A 1124-nucleotide genomic window follows, 5' to 3' on the forward strand; every position below is an offset into this window, starting at 1 on the left:
ATTCGATAAACCGAGAAATGCTTCTTCTCTCTGATTCAAGTAGAAATACAAATGGAAAAATTCGAAGGGTATTCAGAAAAACATAAATCTCATCAACAATACTTCGTCTACCCACTTCTCTTTCAGGAATATATTTATGCATTTGCCCACGATTATGGATTAAATGGTTCTGAACCTGTGGAAATAGTTGTTAGTTGTAATAACAAGAAATTTAGTTTTACGGTATAGGCGCTTATGACCTCCCCCTCTATGCCTTGCGGTAATGATTCCTCTGGAATTACGACCTTTACCACAACGGTGCAGTCCATGGATCAAATTATTTCGTGGATTGGATTTCACTTGCCTGTCTACGGTTCCCTTGCGTGTGCTCGGGATAGGTGTTTTGTATAAATGTTTCACCGTATTATTAAGTATTCTCCTTTAGTTTTTTTCTCTATCTAGAAGTGGAATAGAATAACCCGGTTGAAGGGTAATGATCATACGTCTGTAATGCATTGTATGGCCCAGAATAGGTCCTATTCTTCTACCTTTTCCAGGTAGTCGATGGCTATTCACAGCTACCACCTTAACACCAAAGAAGAGTTCGACCCAATGCTTTATTTCTGTCTTAGTGAATCCCGATTCGACATTAAAAGTATATTGATTCTTTCCCAATAAACGAAGACTTTTTTCTGTAAATACTACGTATTTGATTCCATCCATAAATCGACTTTCCCTCCTATGCTCTGAGTTCCAGTATCGATAAGAATTCGAGTTCTTATTGTTCTTATGTTATGGTATGAATATACCATACCAATTCGTTATGTATGGATGATGGATGAGATTCCATGGATAGAGAGCCAGTTCCAATAGACTTATGGAATGTTCCCGTTCGTGTGCTCGGGATAGGTGTTTTGTATAAATGTTTCGCCGTATTATTAAGTATTCTCCTTTAGTTTTTTTCTCTATCTAGAAGTGGAATAGAATAACCCGGTTGAAGGGTAATGATCATACGTCTGTAATGCATTGTATGGCCCAGAATAGGTCCTATTCTTCTACCTTTTCCAGGTAGTCGATGGCTATTCACAGCTACCACCTTAACACCAAAGAAGAGTTCGACCCAATGCTTTATTTCTGTCTTATTG

The sequence above is a fragment of the Triticum aestivum genome, chromosome 4A (assembly GCF_018294505.1).
Source record: "Triticum aestivum cultivar Chinese Spring chromosome 4A, IWGSC CS RefSeq v2.1, whole genome shotgun sequence".
NCBI lineage: Eukaryota > Viridiplantae > Streptophyta > Magnoliopsida > Poales > Poaceae > Triticum > Triticum aestivum.